Genomic DNA, 21,522 nt, shown 5'->3' on the forward strand with positions numbered 1-21,522 from the left:
ACTTGGATTGCATCTGCAATTTTTAAGAGTGCTCGTAGGGTATCTTTGAACAAAAAATGTGGACCAAAGTTTATCTTGTGCCATTAAACATGCTTTTCATCAACATTGGCACAAAATACGGAAAATGAATACAAACAACGAAAAAAGATCAATTGTTCACAAAATTTTAAACCTCGGTAAAACTGTGGAGAAAACGAAAAATTAAAAGATCTTATTAATTTTAATTTCATCGCTGGAGGGGCTTTCTAATGATACCCCTCACAACAGTTTACAATGAATATATTGATCTGTCAAAATTGACAGAAGAAAACCATTTGAGTATATAGTTCCCCACACAATTTTTTTTTCTATATATTATCAAAAAAGTTTTGAGAAATAGTTCATTCTTGAAAATCGATTGAAAGAAACACTAAACAATTGTCTGAATGGCTCTAGATCAATTTAGAGAAATGAATGAAGATGATTTCGCGCAGATTTTGATGATGATGATGTCAGTACTTTTTTTCTCACATTGAGAGAAAATTAATATTTTCCAAACACTTGCTCCCCCTATATCCCTACATCAATTCTGTTTCTCTCTCTATCGGTTTCCTTGCTCTCTTCTTTTCTCTTTCTCATCTAATTTTATCAAGTCGCCAATTGGTCATCTTTTTAATAGGCCTTGGTTTGAATTGTTCTTTTCTGAAGTTAACACTAAAATAGCAAAGGTTTCGAAATAATTTTTTATCAACGACAAAGACTAATTACAAACCAAACTAATTTTGTACGGTAAAGAACAAGAAATAGACCACAACTTGCCTTCTAACTGCTGTCCAACCACTAAGAAAACGTAATTGTTGAGAATATTTTTGATACGAAAGTTTCTACAAAATAATAATCCTAGAGTTAAAATCGCAAAAAATCCGGAAAAAATTAGAAAAACAAACGTCAACAAAACACGCAAGCGCAACTATCCATCTCTGGAATTAACTTGGATTGCATCTGCAATTTTTAAGAGTGCTCGTAGGGTATCTTTGAACAAAAAATGTGGACCAAAGTTTATCTTGTGCCATTAAACATGCTTTTCATCAACATTGGCACAAAATACGGAAAATGAATACAAACAACGAAAAAAGATCAATTGTTCACAAAATTTTAAACCTCGGTAAAACTGTGGAGAAAACGAAAAATTAAAAGATCTTATTAATTTTAATTTCATCGCTGGAGGGGCTTTCTAATGATACCCCTCACAACAGTTTACAATGAATATATTGATCTGTCAAAATTGTCAGAAGAAAACCATTTGAGTATATAGTTCCCCACACAATTTTTTTTTCTATATATTATCAAAAAAGTTTTGAGAAATAGTTCATTCTTGAAAATCGATTGAAAGAAACACTAAACAATTGTCTGAATGGCTCTAGATCAATTTAGAGAAATGAATGAAGATGATTTCGCGCAGATTTTGATGATGATGATGTCAGTACTTTTTTTCTCACATTGAGAGAAAATTAATATTTTCCAAACACTTGCTCCCCCTATATCCCTACATCAATTCTGTTTCTCTCTCTATCGGTTTCCTTGCTCTCTTCTTTTCTCTTTCTCATCTAATTTTATCAAGTCGCCAATTGGTCATCTTTTTAATAGGCCTTGGTTTGAATTGTTCTTTTCTGAAGTTAACACTAAAATAGCAAAGGTTTCGAAATAATTTTTTATCAACGACAAAGACTAATTACAAACCAAACTAATTTTGTACGGTAAAGAACAAGAAATAGACCACAACTTGCCTTCTAACTGCTGTCCAACCACTAAGAAAACGTAATTGTTGAGAATATTTTTGATACGAAAGTTTCTACAAAATAATAATCCTAGAGTTAAAATCGCAAAAAATCCGGAAAAAATTAGAAAAACAAACGTCAACAAAACACGCAAGCGCAACTATCCATCTCTGGAATTAACTTGAATTGCATCTGCAATTTTTAAGAGCGCTCGTAGGGTATCTTTGAACAAAAAATGTGGACCAAAGTTTATCTTGTGCCATTAAACATGCTTTTCATCAACATTGGCACAAAATACGGAAAATGAATACAAACAACGAAAAAAGATCAATTGTTCACAAAATTTTAAACCTCGGTAAAACTGTGGAGAAAACGAAAAATTAAAAGATCTTATTAATTTTAATTTCATCGCTGGAGGGGCTTTCTAATGATACCCCTCACAACAGTTTACAATGAATATATTGATCTGTCAAAATTGACAGAAGAAAACCATTTGAGTATATAGTTCCCCACACAATTTTTTTTTCTATATATTATCAAAAAAGTTTTGAGAAATAGTTCATTCTTGAAAATCGATTGAAAGAAACACTAAACAATTGTCTGAATGGCTCTAGATCAATTTAGAGAAATGAATGAAGATGATTTCGCGCAGATTTTGATGATGATGATGTCAGTACTTTTTTTCTCACATTGAGAGAAAAGTAATATTTTCCAAACACTTGCTCCCCCTATATCCCTACATCAATTCTGTTTCTCTCTCTATCGGTTTCCTTGCTCTCTTCTTTTCTCTTTCTCATCTAATTTTATCAAGTCGCCAATTGGTCATCTTTTTAATAGGCCTTGGTTTGAATTGTTCTTTTCTGAAGTTAACACTAAAATAGCAAAAATTTCGAAATAATTTTTTATCAACGACAAAGACTAATTACAAACCAAACTAATTTTGTACGGTAAATAACAAGAAATAGACCACAACTTGCCTTCTAACTGCTGTCCAACCACTAAGAAAACGTAATTGTTGAGAATATTTTTGATACGAAAGTTTCTACAAAATAATAATCCTAGAGTTAAAATCGCAAAAAATCCGGAAAAAATTAGAAAAACAAACGTCAACAAAACACGCAAGCGCAACTATCCATCTCTGGAATTAACTTGGATTGCATCTGCAATTTTTAAGAGTGCTCGTAGGGTATCTTTGAACAAAAAATGTGGACCAATGTTTATCTTGTGCCATTAAACATGCTTTTCATCAACATTGGCACAAAATACGGAAAATGAATACAAACAACGAAAAAAGATCAATTGTTCACAAAATTTTAAACCTCGGTAAAACTGTGGAGAAAACGAAAAATTAAAAGATCTTATTAATTTTAATTTCATCGCTGGAGGGGCTTTCTAATGATACCCCTCACAACAGTTTACAATGAATATATTGATCTGTCAAAATTGACAGAAGAAAACCATTTGAGTATATAGTTCCCCACACAATTTTTTTTTCTATATATTATCAAAAAAGTTTTGAGAAATAGTTCATTCTTGAAAATCGATTGAAAGAAACACTAAACAATTGTCTGAATGGCTCTAGATCAATTTAGAGAAATGAATGAAGATGATTTCGCGCAGATTTTGACGATGATGATGTCAGTACTTTTTTTCTCACATTGAGAGAAAATTAATATTTTCCAAACACTTGCTCCCCCTATATCCCTACATCAATTCTGTTTCTCTCTCTATCGGTTTCCTTGCTCTCTTCTTTTCTCTTTCTCATCTAATTTTATCAAGTCGCCAATTGGTCATCTTTTTAATAGGCCTTGGTTTGAATTGTTCTTTTCTGAAGTTAACACTAAAATAGCAAAGGTTTCGAAATAATTTTTACAAAAAACATTGACTGATTACAATCCAAATGATTTTTTTACGGTAAAGAACATTGAATAGAGCACAACCTGGCTTGTAATTCCGGTTCAGCCACTAAGAAAACGTAGTTGTTCCGAATTTTTTTTGATACAAATGTTTCGACAAAAAAATGTTTATACAGTTAAATTAGCAAAAAAAAAACCGTCAAAAAACACGCAAGGGCAGCTAGCCCTCTTTGGAGTTAACGTGGATTTTGTCTGCAGTTTTTAAGAGTGCTAGTAGGACATATTTAAACAAATCATGTGGACTAAAGCTTATCTTGTGCCATTTTGATGAAAAAAATCAAGCTGTTCATCAACACTCTTCGATCTTTAGAAGAAAACCATCAACACTATCATTAACCATTCAAACATAATTTTCCTCAACATTGGCACAAAACACGGAATAGGAAGAAAAACAACGAAAATCGTTCATTTGTTCACAAAACTTCAAACCTTGATAACTCCGTTGAAAAAACGAAAAACATAAAGATCTTTTTAGTTTTATTTTCCACGCTGGACGGGCTTTCTAATGATACCACTCACAACTGTCTACGATGAATATAACGATCTGCGAAAATTGACTGAAATTGACTGAATACATTTGTATCTGCGGAAACCATTTGAGTATATAGTTCCTCGCTCAATAAATATTTTTTTCTTTGAAATCGCGTGAAAAAACAGTACACAATTGTCTGACTGGCTCTAGATCAATGTAGGAAAATTCGTGCAATTATTGACGATGATGCAGTAATTTTTTTCACAATGAGAGAAAATTAAATTTTTCGAAACACTCGCTCTCCCTATCTCCCTACATCAATTCCGTTTCTCTCTCTCTCTCTCTCTCTCTCTCTCTCTCTCTCTCTCTCTCTTCATTCCCTTTCTCTCTTGCTTTCTATATCTCATCTAATTTTATAAAGTCGTCAATTAGATTTTTAACTCCGAAAATTTTAACTGGTACAAAATTGTACTTAAACTAGATACTTCGAGCTAATTTTCCAGATGAATCTGTCTGTGGGTTTTTAAGGTCTTATGTCTATTTTGCTCTTGAAAATTTTTCGAAACGGAAGAAAAACGGCTTGCTGTCTCTTCTTATATTGCATCCCAATATCTTAGTATTATGCGGGAATTCGTCTGCTGTTAAACTGAAATGCGCACAGTGTCTGAAAAAAGGCATACGAGCAGTTCCATTTGAAAGCGTTTCCTGGTAACTTAAAGATCGGTTTATATGGCATATTAAACGGTCGACCAGACGTTCTCCAAACAGATAAGATCTGAGTCATAAATTCAATCTCCAACTAACTTCCTTGACTGGATTTACCTTGCGCATAAAATTGTCAATTAGGTCCAATTTTAACGGCTTCCAAAACCTACAGCTTAGGCACTACTTTCAAGGTCTTTTCGAGGTTTCACTAAACGATATTGATCTCCAAATATCTGTAAGACTTTTAGTTTTGTGCTAATAAGCTGTAAAAACACTGCTTGTTAAAGTGCTGACGTATTTTACGACACTGTTTGAAATTCACTTTTACTTCATTTCAATAAATTTTCTGAAGCTTACAAAGGACAAGCCAGGCAATTGGTGTTTAATCTATGTCTAGGATCCACATGTTTAACGTTTTGTAAAATTACAAAACAATTGCAGTACTAAAACTTGAAAACTTGAAATAAGTGTTCACTCTGTCGTGGATTGCCTCCATGAAAATTTACGAAGAAACATCTTCAAAGCCGTTAGAAAAAAATTTAAAAAAGTTAAACAAAATTGGAGGATGCTGTAGAATTTTGTATTTTTGTCGTTAGAAGGCTTCTAGCTGGGGACTGGCTAGCGCCCAAAACTCTATCAAAATTCCGAAAGATTTGTTTGGTAGTTCCTCTTGTTGTAAGGAGTGTACTGTGTTGTCCCCAAAAATTGTTGCTCTTTCGGCTGCTTGAAAACTTCCCTCTAGATAATTGAATTAATAATCAAAATATGTAATACCAGCAACAAGTAATGTTATAGCCAGAGACAGTTAATTGAGTAAGTTCAACAATCAAAAGGATTTTTTCTATCAAAACTAATTAATGATCCACACTAAATCAAACCAATTCAATCAATCTCTCCGCAAGTATCCACAAATCCGTCACTCTACTTCTTTTCACCGATAACTGAAATAAGTTCTGCCTCCCAGTAGCTATGTTACTGGCCAAAAACTTATAATCTTCGCAACCAACAATTTTGAAAAACGTTGCAGTTTCACTTAATGCAACTGCCAAACTATGTTCTTTCGCAAATAACTCAATAAACAACTACAATTTTCTCACTCTGAGAATCAACTGCTCCACTTGAGCTTTCTCTCTCACGCTTTTACTGACGAACTGCTGTTTCTCAGCCTCGTCAGTCTTTCTCTCAGGCTCGCTCTCTCGCGTCTAATGGTTTTTCTTGTGCTTGAGGGTACTCAACCTTATCAGTTTTTTATCAGCAAAACGTAACGTGTCGTTTCTTTTCGAACATTTTGACCTAACGTATCAGCGTATTAGTGGGCGTAGAATTTTGTCTATGCGCTGTAGTTTATCTAAAGTAAATGTTTGCTTAAGATGACCGGAAATTTGTGAACAACTCGCTTTGATAAGTTCAAGATGCAACAAAACTTATGTTTCATGTTCAACAGTTCTTATACAAGTACATACACTCTGTTTTATCCTTTTTCATGTTGCTTAAATTTCCCTGATTTAAACCAAGAATACGTTTGCTCCCCTGTGGTTCTGAGAATATTGTGTTTTAATGATCTCTCAATTATTTAAAAATCAGGGAAAACATAGTTCTTTCTGCCTTTTTCTTTGTTTACTTTAAAGGCCAAAAAGGCAGTTTCAGGTACTGGAAAAAGCCCGTTGTTTTTCTCAATGTGTAAGGAATTGTCCTGGGAGTGATGAGTTAAAATTTCATGGTGATCGGACTTGAGGAAGTAGGGTTTTCAGGACTTGCCGGGGGGGTCGCAAAAATATGGACGCTTGGTTTTGCAAATTTTGAGTTTCTCTCTATCAGAAATTCCTTCAAACAGCCATTGTGCTTTTTTGGACTTATCAATCTATTCTGTAGAACACTTCAGGGCAATAATTAGTCCCATCTCGTACTTTGAACTCACTTCATAACTCGTTTTTTCCACCAAAAATTCTCTTTTGCAAATGTTTAGACCTTTTGAACCTCTAGTACTTTAGCTACCGCTCTTTCCTGACAACAATGATTTGCTCCACTGTGTAATTACCAAAACTATAGTAGTGTATTTTTTTCCGAGCTCTGATTTTAACTAGACACTTTGATTTAACCGTAAATCCCCTGATGAATTCAAACTGACTGACAAAATTTGAACACAAGAACTCAAACCAATAAATGCGTTAGTTCCCAAGATCTCTTCCAATTTTCTCCTACAAATACAAAACACTGTTGAAATGATACTCTCACTAATTCTTCTAAAATGGGGTTACCGGGCTTGGATTCAAAACAGTATTGCAATAAAAATCTAACACTTTTCAAATCGTTTTATTTTCCTTTTCATTTCTTCATGCGCGTCCCTTCAACCATCTTTTTATTTAACTTAATTTTAATATGGATTTAAGCCCATTTGATTTTTGTGCACAAAAGCCGAACACTTGCTGAATTACACCATAAAAGTATCAGTTTTTAACGATTAAAAGTCTCTTTTCCACAATTCGAAAAACAAAATATTGGTAAGTTCTTTTTCTTTCACATACAATTTGCTTTGTTTATTCACAGAGTATAGTTTTTCACAACAATTTTACCTCTCTGTCTTTAATTGGTGTTCCCCCTGCTGTGGGTAATCGTTGGAGGCTAACAAACATGTTTTTCGTTGGAAAATTACAATAAATTTGGCCGACAAATCCCTCAAAGCATCTCTTTTGTTTTCCTCCCTTCTTTAGCAGTATTTTTTTATAGTTAACATACCTATTACATACTTCCTGAAAACACTAAGCAGTAACCCCATACTTGTAGCTACTTATAGGGAACAAATACTTGCGTTTTTATTATGCAAAAAAGGCTTTTAGGGGTGCATTTTGGGATTTCGGGGGAATTCATTCATTAAAAAATCATTGCTTTTCCCATGCTGTTCCATTCTTTTTTTGGTATATTCATACTTAGTTTCTTCCGTTTAATGACCTCTGAGTTTGATTCCGACTATTTCTGACAACTTGATCACTTTGCAAAGCTAATTGTGTTTTGTTTACACAAGATTTCACACCGACTTCATGTGTGCTTCTTTTGTTTACTTATCAAATATGCTCAAGATCGGCCTCGAAACTTTGCAAATTAATTAGTATTTCAAACGCCAAGTTTCTCTCTTAACTAGGGTTTAAGGACCCATGATTTATCAATTCCACACTCCTCCCTTCTAGACTATTATTCTCCCGAATAATAAAAAATTCGTTGGTTATTGAGTACTAGCACACTTTTTTTTAGCACAGAGCATTTTTTTTCAGAAACTTGGTGAACATCCGTTAGTGTGAACCAATTAAATAGAGCTCCAAGTAAATGAAAATTAGAAAATGCCCAGAGCACCATTTACTGATTAAATAATAACTAGAAGATATAAGCATGATCATATATATGAGTCATCAGTCAGCCAATTCTTTTCAAAGAAAAAATTCTGGCCAAAAAGAAGCTCAAAACCAAAACAATACTATACCAACAACCCTAACTCTTAATCCTGGTCTTAATTCCGTAAATTTCAATTAAACTGACCATCTTTTTCCAATGGTTTTTGTCATTAAGAGCACATGCACTTTGAAAAATAACAGCAGATTTGTTGATTCAATTGTGAGCTTCCAATTTAATTTATGGCATAATAACCCCCAATCATAAGAGCTGCAGAGTTGACTAACTAGTTCTCACCAAAGACAGTTCAACTTTACCAACTTTGTCAACTCTTCTTTCTTCCTTCGATGCTTGAATGGATGACCGCCTCCATTCTCATTCTTGGAATTTTTCTTTCGCTTGCGCCAGACTCCTCTGGCCGACTGATACTTCAATTTCAGTTTGTTCCACTTCTCTTTCCTACCGATTATTTGTTTTCCAAACAACAGGATGCACAACTCAGGGTACTCCAATTCCAGACTTCTCTGATCGTCACTCCCCCTCAACAAGCTCGGAGAAGAACTACACGACACCTTCCTCCTAAATTTTATTGTCTCTTCTTGGCCAGATAAGCCTATCGAAAACTGATTCCAATCAGTTTCAATTGCTTTCTTGACTTCGAAATCCGAGGACTGCTCCCGTTTATTATCTTGCTTCGAATAAGAAATCTCGAATTGTACTGGCACTACATTCTCTCTAGAATCGAATGCACAATCCTTTTTTCCATCTTTCTGAATTTTCAGCCCCAGATCATTTTCCTTTGAAAGCGACATTGACTTATCGTCACCAAACTCTCCCTTCTGGATGTGCAACACTTCACAATCTGATTCGCTTGTTGAATATTTTCGGAATAAGATTTCTTCTGGAGTAAAAACACTGCCTTGCCCCAACATCAGTGACTGCTCAACTGCGCTTCTTTCAAAGTGATTGCTCTGAGGAGTCCCATCATTGGCAGCATAGGAGAAACTCAGTTCCAACTTTTTCTCATCCGAGTGGAGTAATTGAGCCTCCGAGTTTAACGAACATTTTTTCTTGCGATCTGGCTCTTCCAAATTCATCTGAACTAAACCACAAACCACATCACCCGAGCCATCACCACTTCCATCTTGCCCATTAATGAAGGCTTCAGACTTTACTAAATCTTCAGCAGTTGAATGGTCACAAACATCACAAATAACTGTTTCCCCAGCCGCCGCTATTTCTGCATCGAAGCTCTCATCATCCAGCTTTCTAAAAAATACAGGCACTAGCTGAAGCGAAGTTCCAAAACTAGTCATTTCTTCTTCTATAGTATTCCCGCAGCCTACGGCAGTCACGAAACTTTTTGAGTCCTCTTTTTCATTTTTATCTGTTTCATCAACTGCGTTTACTTTCCAATTCTCGGAGAAAAAATTTCCGCCTGATTTCGCTGGTGTAGTCGATTTTTTTTCTTTGCTTTCTTCTAGAAATCCATCCGTGTTTGATTTTGCAGCCTTGCTACCACAACTTTTAGTCGCTTCGGAATCGGCAACGTCTGTTGGGAAAGATACAAAACTCCCTTGTAATTTCTCACAGTTATCCTCAGACGTTCGGGTCAAACTAAGTTGATCAGTGTCTTGGGACCCAGTACTGACTATACCCTGGCGCGAATTATTAGCAATCAAAATTCCACTAACAATGTTTTCTGCTGCTATGGCCAATTCAACTTTTTGAGCAACACTAAAACGCGGCATAGCTGTTTCTCCAACATCTATCCATTTGCCAAAGTGCCACGGCACGCCAGGACCGGACGTGATTTCTTCAAGAGTTATCAAACTACTGGAGCACCTCTTCCCAACTGTCAATTCGTTTCCTGGTGTCGACACAAAAGAATCAGAACTACTGTGCCGCCCACGAATGTTTGGTAGGAACACATCGTTGTCCATGCAATAAAACTTGTCTTCATCGTCGCTTTCAAAGAAGCTGTCCTCATCACTAAAATCGTCGTGAATAAAAGTTGCATCATCCTCCAACTCACTGAACTCAATTTCCTCTAGTGCTTCGTTCCTCTGCTCTGCAATTTTCGTCTTCTTACTATTGTCCCACCGTGCAATGCATAGATCCATCATTTTCTTGAACTGTTCATTTTCGCACTTGGTCTTTGTCGTAATCTGCTTTTCCGTTTCTCCGTCATAAACGAAGTTTTGACTGCTATCATTGACCTCAACAGTCTCCGCACCGGACAGACTGTCATTCAACTTGGAAATGCTTCTTTGCCTCCCGTCTCTGACATCAGGCTTCTCTTCGAGCACTGCTTTTACCCCAAAACCAACAGCCTTTATGGCAGACCAACCTTTAGTCGAAGAAATCTTTGCTGGCTTTTTAGTCATCACTGATTTGACAATAATATCGGTTTTAACTTGAACGTCTTTCATTTTGTCTGATTTTGGAGTCCGCTCTTGGAGCGGTAACTCCTCTCTGTCAACAACGTCACTTGGAAAAACTGGTCTGTCAATTTCATACTTTAAAGCTGCTTTCTCGTATTCCTCTTTCTCTATCAAGTATCTCTCAAACGCGTCCTCATAAAATTGTGGGTTATTGGACAATCTCAGATCAAAGAAGTACAAAGTTTCTTGAAGAGTCCAGGCACGATTTCTTTGATCGGTTTTCCAAAATGCACGCGGCAAATAATTTAAAGCATCAAGAGCCCAACCACACAACTTGTCTGGTAGAAACCTCTTCACCTCTTCTTCTGACCACATGAAAACTTCACAAGCATCTAAATAATACTCACGCCAGTCCTCCCAAACTTCATATCCAGGCGAAGGAAACTGTTTTATTAATCCGAAACCTGACATTGTTATCCGAAATGCTTCACTCTGAATGCTCCTCTGAGGCTTCAATTTCTGCTGCTATTCTATTCGGCTCTTCTTCTTGTCTCTGTCTGAGTAAGCTCCTCAATCTATCTGCTCGGGTGCTTCCACCACTACGCTGAGTTAGGATCCTCGTCCCGAGAAAAATCACTGACTGTCTTCCAAAATTACCCTCTCCTGGAAATATCTGTCTCTGTTGCTCAAATTCTCTCGATCTCCTCCGTTCCACAAAACTTGTAATCTTGTTCTGACTATCGTTAACGTGTTCCTCGACTTGCTCTGCGTCGGAAGACGCCAGCTTTGAGCACTTGTTGCAAGTCTATCAGAGCTCTCTCTTCACACTCGTATTCAAATCTTCTGAATAACTGACTTTTTAACAAGAGAGCCCACCCAGGAGCGCCACTGTAGAATTTTGTATTTTTGTCGTTAGAAGGCTTCTAGCTGGGGACTGGCTAGCGCCCAAAACTCTATCAAAATTCCGAAAGATTTGTTTGGTAGTTCCTCTTGTTGTAAGGAGTGTACTGTGTTGTCCCCAAAAATTGTTGCTCTTTCGGCTGCTTGAAAACTTCCCTCTAGATAATTGAATTAATAATCAAAATATGTAATACCAGCAACAAGTAATGTTATAGCCAGAGACAGTTAATTGAGTAAGTTCAACAATCAAAAGGATTTTTTCTATCAAAACTAATTAATGATCCACACTAAATCAAACCAATTCAATCAATCTCTCCGCAAGTATCCACAAATCCGTCACTCTACTTCTTTTCACCGATAACTGAAATAAGTTCTGCCTCCCAGTAGCTATGTTACTGGCCAAAAACTTATAATCTTCGCAACCAACAATTTTGAAAAACGTTGCAGTTTCACTTAATGCAACTGCCAAACTATGTTCTTTCGCAAATAACTCAATAAACAACTACAATTTTCTCACTCTGAGAATCAACTGCTCCACTTGAGCTTTCTCTCTCACGCTTTTACTGACGAACTGCTGTTTCTCAGCCTCGTCAGTCTTTCTCTCAGGCTCGCTCTCTCGCGTCTAATGGTTTTTCTTGTGCTTGAGGGTACTCAACCTTATCAGTTTTTTATCAGCAAAACGTAACGTGTCGTTTCTTTTCGAACATTTTGACCTAACGTATCAGCGTATTAGTGGGCGTAGAATTTTGTCTATGCGCTGTAGTTTATCTAAAGTAAATGTTTGCTTAAGATGACCGGAAATTTGTGAACAACTCGCTTTGATAAGTTCAAGATGCAACAAAACTTATGTTTCATGTTCAACAGTTCTTATACAAGTACATACACTCTGTTTCATCCTTTTTCATGTTGCTTAAATTTCCCTGATTTAAACCAAGAATACGTTTGCTCCCCTGTGGTTCTGAGAATATTGTGTTTTAATGATCTCTCAATTATTTAAAAATCAGGGAAAACATAGTTCTTTCTGCCTTTTTCTTTGTTTACTTTAAAGGCCAAAAAGGCAGTTTCAGGTACCGGAAAAAGCCCGTTGTTTTTCTCAATGTGTAAGGAATTGTCCTGGGAGTGATGAGTTAAAATTTCATGGTGATCGGACTTGAGGAAGTAGGGTTTTCAGGACTTGCGGGGGGGGTCGCAAAAATATGGACGCTTGGTTTTGCAAATTTTGAGTTTCTCTCTATCAGAAATTCCTTCAAACAGCCATTGTGCTTTTTTGGACTTATCAATCTATTCTGTAGAACACTTCAGGGCAATAATTAGTCCCATCTCGTACTTTGAACTCACTTCATAACTCGTTTTTTCCACCAAAAATTCTCTTTTGCAAATGTTTAGACCTTTTGAACCTCTAATACTTTAGCTACCGCTCTTTCCTGACAACAATGATTTGCTCCACTGTGTAATTACCAAAACTATAGTAGTGTATTTTTTTCCGAGCTCTGATTTTAACTAGACACTTTGATTTAACCGTAAATCCCCTGATGAATTCAAACTGACTGACAAAATTTGAACACAAGAACTCAAACCAATAAATGCGTTAGTTCCCAAGATCTCTTCCAATTTTCTCCTACAAATACAAAACACTGTTGAAATGATACTCTCACTAATTCTTCTAAAATGGGGTTACCGGGCTTGGATTCAAAACAGTATTGCAATAAAAATCTAACACTTTTCAAATCGTTTTATTTTCCTTTTCATTTCTTCATGCGCGTCCCTTCAACCATCTTTTTATTTAACTTAATTTTAATATGGATTTAAGCCCATTTGATTTTTGTGCACAAAAGCCGAACACTTGCTGAATTACACCATAAAAGTATCAGTTTTTAACGATTAAAAGTCTCTTTTCCACAATTCGAAAAACAAAATATTGGTAAGTTCTTTTTCTTTCACATACAATTTGCTTTGTTTATTCACAGAGTATAGTTTTTAACAACAATTTTACCTCTCTGTCTTTAATTGGTGTTCCCCCTGCTGTGGGTAATCGTTGGAGGCTAACAAACATGTTTTTCGTTGGAAAATTACAATAAATTTGGCCGACAAATCCCTCAAAGCATCTCTTTTGTTTTCCTCCCTTCTTTAGCAGTATTTTTTTATAGTTAACATACCTATTACATACTTCCTGAAAACACTAAGCAGTAACCCCATACTTGTAGCTGCTTATAGGGAACAAATACTTGCGTTTTTATTATGCAAAAAAGGCTTTTAGGGGTGCATTTTGGGATTTCGGGGGAATTCATTCATTAAAAAATCATTGCTTTTCCCATGCTGTTCCATTCTTTTTTTGGTATATTCATACTTAGTTTCTTCCGTTTAATGACCTCTGAGTTTGATTCCGACTATTTCTGACAACTTGATCACTTTGCAAAGCTAATTGTGTTTTGTTTACACAAGATTTCACACCGACTTCATGTGTGCTTCTTTTGTTTACTTATCAAATATGCTCAAGATCGGCCTCGAAACTTTGCAAATTAATTAGTATTTCAAACGCCAAGTTTCTCTCTTAACTAGGGTTTAAGGACCCATGATTTATCAATTCCACAGATGCTATGATTAGCTAGAATCATTAATGTAAAAAATTCATGTGAAAGTTATTCGATTTAATGAAATATGATCCCATTTTTGTGCTACTGCAAACTTAAAAAATGACTTAGTTAAGAAAACCAAAAACAATTTTATTGTTTATCGACAAATTATTTTTGTTATAACCTCAATCTTGTTTATCATAGACGACCCCTGGCAGCTTTTTAAAAAAAAAATCAATATAAACTTTTCAATGATTTTCCGGGCACATTCAATAGTCAATAGTCAGTAATAGTTTCAGAAAGTGAAAAAGCATCTGCTCCAAAGAAGTACCAAATAAAGAAATGAACAATACACATAAAACACGTTTATAATGAAATTTCTCTAACAAAAAGTAAATAACAACACAGGTTTTTCCATCACAAATGCCAATAGAGAAATTTTTATTAGCTATTATGGAAAGCGAGAAGTTCTCAAAAAGTTGCTGAAGGACACTAGATCTCTTACAATTGAAAATTTTCTGTTTGTTTGTGGAGAAACTCTTTTTAAATAAATTATTTTTCGAAATCTCTAGATTCAAATGTCGATCACTTTCTTTTTCTGCTCAAAAGTTTCTTGGAAGTAAAAGTTTCCAAAAAACTCTAAGTATTTAAAAATTTAAACAAGGAGGCTGAGTAATGTGCTTTCCACGTAATGCTACAACCCCACTCATCCATGATTTTGAGTTAAATGTCTACCAAATCAGGAAGGGACAAAAAACTGTAAGAAAATCTCACATCTTCACCAAAAATAATTGGTTTGTTGTTAGATAAACTTGCTTCCAACCCAAATCACTTGGACAAGTCAAAAAAATGCTGCACTATTGGGCCGATGGGAAATATCATTTTTGAGATTACGAGACATGACAAACAAAGAAAACCAAATAGCAACAACAAACTTTCTTGTCCAAAATTCAATGTCTATTTTTTGAACAAAAATTTTCACAACAAATTCAAAATGGCGCCAAATTAAAACTAAATCAAACAAATAATTTTGTACTTTACTAAAAAAAAGATGGGATCAGTCCTTGATGGGACTCAGTAACAAGTAGACAAAAATGATCAAAAACGGCAAGGTTGAAATTGTACATTTAAATTTTTTTTGGAAACTTATAATTACAAATAAATAAAATCGTTAGAAAGAAATTGAAATTTTAAATAGCTTTATACTCTTTTAGTGTTCGATATGAAGACATTGAGACCTGTCATTATCCAGAATATTTTGAGCGTACACAAAAACAAACGACAAATTCAGACGAGAAAAAAAATTCCATTGAATTTTACTAGAAAATGGTGTCCAAGCCGTAAAAGCTGTAATCTATTCTTTAAAACTAAGTTGTAATCAATTGCACGTTCTTTGAACAACTATAAGATATGTGACCTATGAAAGAAACAAACTAGTTAGCAAAAGTTAAAAAAGATACATCATTAGTTTTCAAAATCAACTAAATTCAAAGACCAAAAGCATTGGCTATCAACAGAATAAAAGAATAGGTTGTTTTGTTTCTCAAAAGCTAATGAGATTTTTCATTAAGAATATGTCATAAGTTTATCAGAAAACAAATAAGAATAAATGATATATAGACAAAAATCAATATGCTAAAAATTCTTTTGCGAAGCACTGGTATCGAAGCTGTTAGAGCAATAAGCAGTGTACTAAAAACATTAAATATCTTCGATTGTGATTTTTGCTAATACCAATGAATGAATATGCGCCCTGTACATAATGGGACTAGGTAACAAGTAGAAGAAAAAGAATAGCAAAGTGCAAATTTTAAAAAAATAAGGAGATGTATTATCCTAAAACATTTAATTCCAAAGTCATAAAATACTTTACCAACTGACATCAGCAAAAGTTTCCTTTATTTGTGTATTCCCTAGGCCTCATTATATTTTCCGTGCATCAAAGATTTGATATGCGAGTGAGGCTAGGTAGCAAGTGAAGAAAATGGACAGGAGAAAACAAATATAACAATACCGTCTTTATAATTTTTAAACCATTCGTTTTCGGGGTCAAGAAAAGTAAACTATCAACTAAAATCAGTAGATTTTATCCTTTGTTATCTAAAGAAAGCTGCTGAGACCAGCATTTATTCAAAATTTATCTTACAAAAACAAGAAAAATCAACAAATAAAGATTAAAACAAAACGAAATCCATTAAATGGATTATTCCGAAGACGGCTAGAAGACGGCGTCGAAGCAGTTAACAGAAAAATCTGTTCGCAAAAAATGACACCTTCAATTGTACTCTTTTATAGGTAATAATTTGATATCTGACCTGTCAATAATGTGGCAGCGAAGCAAGAGAACCTCAAAAGCGGAAAATGTCCAAAAATCGATTGTTTGAAAGTTCCAAGTTCCAAGAATCACAGCCAAAAAACCATTACTTAAAAAGCAAACCCACATCAATTAATAATTTTTAGGCCATTAGGAAGACGATACGAGCTGACTGCTTTGAATTTACGCTACAAGTTGACCACAAAAATAGAGAAAAATTTTTAAAGCTCTGTAATCCATTGTTTATTTTGCAAATATGCATTTTTATACGTCAAAACGACCACAAGCCTTCGATTGAAAAACTATATAGGTCTCCGTGACTCGTCGCTGATACGTTTTTATTGGAAGTGTTCTTGTTTGTAATTGACGTCTAGAAAAAACTTCCGAAAACTTTTTGAAAAAATTTTAACTTATTTCAATTTAATTTTTTGGGCTCTAAAAAAACACCAATCACATGAAAACCAGCCTTGTTACTGTCAACTGGTTATTAATACGTAATTGTTCCAAACATAATGGATAGGGATATTTTTTACTAAAAAGTCAATATACCAAAAAGAAAATCGTTTTGCTTAATTGTCGAGATAAGTCAGCAAAAAAATTTTACAAAGAAAACTTGCCCACTTTGGAGATATCAAAAATTGTGTCAGCATTTTTTGGCACTGTTAATCCGGCAATTTTTAAGACTGATTTCGATCAATATTTGATGAGACAAAGGCTAAATTTTGAAAAAATAGCCACAAATTTAGCCTTTAATTGGATCAAACGGTTCAACAACACTCTTCTGTTTCTGGAAATAAAGCCAGCAATATTTTCTTAAACATATTGTTTTCTAGAAAAATGAGCAAAAAATGAGTATAAATGCGGAAAATTTGTGCAATAACAACAAAAATCAGTCAAATGTTCACAAAACTTTAAACCTCGATTACAAAATTAAAAAACTGTTTTAAGATATAATTTCTACGCGGGACGGGCTTTCTAATGATGCCAACGGAACCCTCTACAATGAACATAACAGTCTGCCAAAACTGACAGAACAAGAAAACAGTTGAGTATTTAGTTCCTCCCCCACTATAGTGAGTCGGAACAAATAGGAGCTGAGGCGTCGTCCAAAATCACAACGATGAGACTATGGAAAACGCATTGGGGAGCATGCTAAATTATAATCGCACTGTCCTGGATAAGATCAGCCTGCGACTTAACGTCTGGTCGCATGCATCGATCAGATTCTTCAAGTCAATTATCAAAACTGCCGTATTTGACAAATTTTTACGAAGCTGGGGATTGGCGGTACCAAATCTCTTCCTCCTTCCTCATTGATTCTACGAGTTCCATGTGAGCTCTATGTCAGATCTATGTAAGTTCTGTGAGTTCTGTGTAAACGGTTTACAGCACCTTTGTCAATTTATTACTTTGTCACATTTGTCTTTAAATCATTAAAGCAGTAATGTATTTTTCTCATTTCCCTCATCGGCTGTTTTCTTGGCTGGTTTGGTTCATTTTAGATGTATCCGATGTATCTGATGCATTTTCGAGGCACCTGAAAGTTTTTACGCATCTCTGTGAGGTATTTGAGGGCAGGCAATGATGCATCTGGCGGCTGTTGGAGCAGGTGGTACTAGGTGCCATAGCCACTTCAGAACGCGAATAAACGCAAACGTGAATGAACGCAAACGGTTGTCCACAACTCGGTTAATCAGGTTGTTGTCAAGCCGGTGGTATTAGTGGTAGAATATCCAGCGATATGAAGAATATGCAGTGAAGAATATGGAGAATATTGAGTGGAGAATATGCAGAAGCGAAAATGGAGAATTCGGAATGTAGATACGGAGAAAACATGAGCAGTGTCAGTTTTAGATCTCTTAAAACAGGCAAAAATTCAAAATTTTAAAAAAAAACATTTATCAAAAACTTCAATTTTGAATGAATATTTTACCTCCTATTAAATTGAAACTTTTTTTTAGTTCAGACAACGTTTTTCTTTATACAAAAAATGTGCGGAACGACTTAATGTGCAGAAAAAAATCAATCTGAAATTTAAGCTGTCCAGATAACAATCAGTGCTTGACTCAATCTGCGCAGACAAAACCCAGTCTAGTTTTTAGTCTGAGAAACAAAATTGGAAACGGTTTCTGAAATTAAAATTATCAGGCTTCAAAATGCCTTGTCGAGAATTCTTGAAATAGAAAAGATCATAATGAGAATTTACTGATTCAGTGCTAAATTTTTCTTCGGGTTTGTTCAGGGCTCCGCATGCAACATTTTATTTTTAATGGTAGTCTGAGAGTAAAAGACTGTCAGTCAAATGCTATGAGATTAAAGTTTTTTGTGTTTGAACATATTTATAATGTTAACTCACGCTCATATTTGTCTGTGAATTGACTTGTCTCATATTTTCTCTTTATCTGTGCTGTTAAATTGGTGCCCCAGTTATATAAACAAAGTTATATATTGAGAATCTGAAGTTTTGATGTGTATTTATATGAGAAAATTGTAGCGACTCTCGATTTGCCATACAGCGCATCTCAGCCTACTAAAATTCGAATTCAAAAACAAGAGACATATTGTTTTTAGACGAAACTCAAGAAGACATTTTTTCAGCAAGTTAGAGAGTAAGACCTGTGACTATTATATGCAACTTAAAACATTTGGAAAATTCACATATTAACGTTTGAAAAGTTTTTGGTACAAATTTTGTTTTGTAACGGCGAATTGATTTTCAACTTGAGACAATAATATGGATGTTAACTATGGTGGGTATTGAAAAAGTAACTGGCAAATTTGCAACAAAAGCATCAAAGAACATAAACTAAAATCCAATTGTGTTATTTCATTAGGGTAAATTAAATTTCGGTACCGTTGTATCCAGCGACGATTCAAAGTAAATTAGTAATGAGTACCTTGTCGATAAAACCATTGTTATATATGTAACTGAAAAAGTTATTTTAAAGTGTGGGTAAAATTTCCAATTAGATGGTTTGCGTTGTTTTTTTCGTTAAATGGGTTGTAACTGAGATGGTTAAAAATCATTTAATTTTCGATCAGATTTTTGATTAAATTTATAGTCGCTGACCATTTATATTCAGCTAATTATAGCACTTTTGATTTGTAGTTTATGAATCAGAAAGAAAATTTTAAGAACTTTGTAATGAGCAAACCTCATAACACAGTTATCGTGCGTACCGTTTATTTTGTATTGAATTTGGAGCAAACTATAATTAGCCATCATAAAAGTTAATAGCGTTTACGTTTCGGTAAATACATATAGTTGACGTAAATTTTAAAAGCAATTTTTCTGTCTTCAAAGATTTTGATAGAAGTTGTGGTGTCTTTATAGACTCAAAAAGAGTTAATCAGATGCGATCAATCTTTCATTTTTGGGATTTTTTAAACTTTGATCTGAAATTATGGCCATCCAACAATTCGATAAAGCTAATGGCTCAATTAGGATAAGCTATGGAAAGTAGTTATGATAAGTTACAATAACCAACTGCGCTTTATTGAGTCTTACCGTGGATACTCCCACTAGCTTCGGATCAGAGATAACAATTTTAATTCTCTCTAACTAGCCATTGACAAATTATACTGGAAAATTATCAAAATTCAACCGTTTTGTGTCTAAAATAATCAAGATAATTTCCAGGGGAGAGTTTAAAAGATTTAATTCTAGTCAAATTGGAAAAAGAAAAAGGCTGTGAAGTTATCAGTTTGAAATCTTCTTGGCTTTATTTATAATTTTGGTTAAATTTAGCTAGATGATTAAAAGAAAGTAAAGAAATTCGTACCTTGTAGGTGACTACTGATTTATTGTAATTCTTAAACCGCAACTTGTATGTGTGTATGGGTGCATAGTTCAAAACAGAAGTTGGCGAATATATGGTACCGTTTAAATTTCAGACCCTTAAACCTTAAGAGCGTAATACTTTGAATAACAATTGTCCCCCAAGAAATGCTGTTCAATTTTGCGGAAGAAAGGACTTTAGCCCGGAATTGGGTACTATTTCAGGCTATGTAAGAGTTTCACCATTGGTCCCCCAGTTCAAGTGTAATAACAAAGGCGAAACACAATCCAAACTTATATTTCAAGTTGGAACATTTTGGACTGTTTTGGGAACTTGTGTATATTTGTGCGTTTGAGAGAACACTTTGCACAATCGTGGAAATTCATTCCATGTGGTACAAATATTTCCCGTTGCAAACAAGTGCTCAAATGGTCTCCCAATAAAACACAAGTCTTGTTCCCAAGTCTCCTTTTCCGCTAATTTGTGCCCAAATTGCGCCCAGCACTTTTGCCCAATAATGAGTTTTCACAAATATGTAAAAGAATAGACTTTGAAATGCGCCGAACAAAAAGAAAATCGAATAAATGTATTCAATCAATGCCAGCTTAAAAACAATGGAAACAATAAAAAAATGAAATTGTAGGAATTCTATGGAAAGCTAAGCTCCAGTTTGGTTTCAGTGCTGTTATATCAACAAAACTTTGACAATTTTCTTTATAAAATATACAAATGAAATTTATTTTTAATAGAGGAATGCTTTTTGCATGATTTAGAGAGCAACTGAACTTTCGGCTTACTTTAGCGACGAAGTGGCAGCAAAATACCACCTGCGTAAAAACTTTGATTGCTCAGCTTATGCGTGATTTAGTCTGGAATCCACTTTGAACGGGGAATGAGCCCAAAACGACCACTTCAAATCCTTAAAACTCGCCAAAACTGCACAAAATTAAGACTTGCAATTTTCAATCAAATGTGATAAAACAGTCAAATTGTATAAAATGTAACCAAAAAGCATTTCGTCAGACTTAGCCGGGAACAAGTTTAAGTCGTTAAATCAGTGGTATTTAAATATGCCTGAAGGTAGGTAAAATTCACCACGTATTATATGTTTTCGTTTAGAAGATTAAATGGTAGCTAATGGACAACGAAATAAGTTGATTAAATATTGACACGTGAAGTTAAGTTTAGCTAACGTTGTAGGTCTTGTAATAATTTTGCTGTCTTCTGCTAAGTTTTAACTTGTTCATAAAGTATTCAAAAGTGTTCACAAGATATTCACAGAGTATCAATCAATTTCCGGCATAAATCTGCCAGAATAAATGAAACAAGGCGTGAAAC

General features: G+C 34.7%; 1 protein-coding gene across 11 annotated transcripts in view; it reads right to left on the reverse strand.

The window, feature by feature from the left end:
* The window catches only part of LOC142342842 (glutamate receptor ionotropic, kainate 2-like), a 159,149-nt gene that overhangs the window by 108,266 nt on the left and 29,361 nt on the right, over nt 1-21,522 (reverse strand). For 4 of the 11 annotated variants that reach the window (XM_075394449.1, XM_075394450.1, XM_075394457.1 and 1 more), the window contains exon 1: nt 20,188-20,860. The exons of 3 other annotated variants lie outside the window; for them this stretch is intronic. The gene's annotated coding sequence lies outside the window, so the exon portion shown is untranslated. Of the gene's footprint in view, nt 1-19,259; nt 19,554-20,187; nt 20,861-20,981 lie in introns of those variants that run through there. 4 more of the 11 variants (XM_075394451.1, XM_075394459.1, XM_075394458.1 and 1 more) reach the window with 4 other exon arrangements.

The sequence above is a fragment of the Convolutriloba macropyga genome, chromosome 7, assembly GCF_964194025.1.
Source record: "Convolutriloba macropyga chromosome 7, txConMacr16.3, whole genome shotgun sequence".
NCBI lineage: Eukaryota > Metazoa > Xenacoelomorpha > Acoela > Convolutidae > Convolutriloba > Convolutriloba macropyga.